Below are 1,880 nucleotides of genomic sequence, written 5' to 3'. Positions count from 1 at the left end.
ATATATATAAATAATTTTAAATAAAAAGTAAAATAAAAATAATAATTTAAATATAATTTAATAGATACTAATACAAAGTTAAAGTTAATATAGTTTAGAAATTAAAAATAAAAAAATTAGAAAAATGTTAGAAAACCTACAGGCCGATCCACAACCCATGGGCCTCAACCTGGCTCACCCTTAGACGGGTCGTGGGCCGGACCGGGTCCAATCCTGGACATGAGATCAAAGATATAGGCCTGATATATATAAATAATTGTAAATAAAAAGTAAAATAAAAATAATAATTTAAATATAATTTAATAGATACTAATACAAAGTTAAAGTTAATATAGTTTAGAAATTAAAAATAAAAAAATTAGAAAAATGTTAGAAAACCTACAGGCCGATCCACAACCCATGGGCCTCAACCTGGCTCACCCTTAGACGGGTCGTGGGCCGGACCGGGTCCAATCCTGGACATGAGATCAAAGATATAGGCCTGACCCACTCTGATCCCGATAGGCCCGAGTCGAACTCAACCCAACCTTGAACTCGGGGGCGGATGACAGGGCTGAACCAGCCCGGCCTATGCCCACGGCCCACCCCTAGCTGCCAGGGAGGAATGAAGAGACAAATATCCATACACATCAATGATCACTGGCATTTAAGGAGACCAAAAGGCTCGGATTTGATTTGAACAACACAATAAACAAAGACTTTCCAAACAATCACTCACGTGACACAAATAATTAGAGAGCTTTTGGTAAGTGGAGTGTTTCTTTTATTTCCGTTTCTTTTTTTCAAAAAATCAGTCCACTACGTTTGGGAACCGAAGCGTTTTTTTTGAGCTGGCCATATACAAAAAGAAAAAATCTAACGCTTATCTCAAAACACCTAAAAGGTGTTTTGAGATTCCCGTGGCTTTTATTTCTCCCCCAAATCCATCCCGATGCCTCTCTCTTCCTCTACCCTTAAACAACATCGCCGCCCCTCCTTCGTTGCCAGCCACCGAGCCCGTCATCGTCCAGCCTCCGACTCGGAGATCGGCCGTCGCCGGACACAGTCACCCAGCCTGCCGACCATGCGATCGCCGCCTCCGACCGTCGTCCCAGCTCGAAATCTCCGCCCCCTACGCAGTCGAAATCACCCGCCCCTTACCAAGTCGATGCTCGCCCTCGACCATCATAATGCCACCCACCCCGACCCTATCGCCAGGCCACCGACCAGTCGTCGAAGCTGTCTTCGCGTCGCTAGGGTCTCCGTGTCGTCGCCGCTGCCGCCTCCTCGTCGCTGCTCCGGTCGCTTCCGTCACCTCTGATTCCTCCTCCAATTTCGATCAAGGTATATTGATCTCCAATTTTTCTTAAGATTGAGATTTCATAAACTGCTCGTTTGAAATATCATAAGCCCCTTAGTTTGATTGTGAGAATAATATGATATCTTGAAAATAAACTGCTTGTTTGAAAATAAACTGCTTGTTTGATTGTGAGAATAATATGATATCATAAACTTCTTGTTTGAAATGGTGTTTTGAAAATACGTTTGAAAAATAAACACCATGACATTGTGTTTTCTAAAAAAACACAACAAAAAGAAACACTTTGATTACCAAACACTCTTGCTGCTATAAATAAGGAGCACACGCTGATTTCAAATCAGAACTAAAATGGCTTCCCCATAAAATCCCCACCCAACAACATATGCATGTGACAGTGATACTAACAACCTGGATATATTTCTTGTAATAATTGAAGCAGCCATCTTTGACTGTTACAATATTGACATGTAAACTGAACTCAACTGTCATACAAGGGATTCATCAGAGGTTAGATAAGTAATAAAAAAAATTATCATCTATGGATACATGATCAAAAAAATATGTGCAACACGTGGAATGG

Source organism: Asparagus officinalis, chromosome 1 (genome assembly GCF_001876935.1).
Source record: "Asparagus officinalis chromosome 1, Aspof.V1, whole genome shotgun sequence".
Taxonomy (NCBI): domain Eukaryota; kingdom Viridiplantae; phylum Streptophyta; class Magnoliopsida; order Asparagales; family Asparagaceae; genus Asparagus; species Asparagus officinalis.
This window is presented reverse-complemented; position numbering follows the sequence as displayed.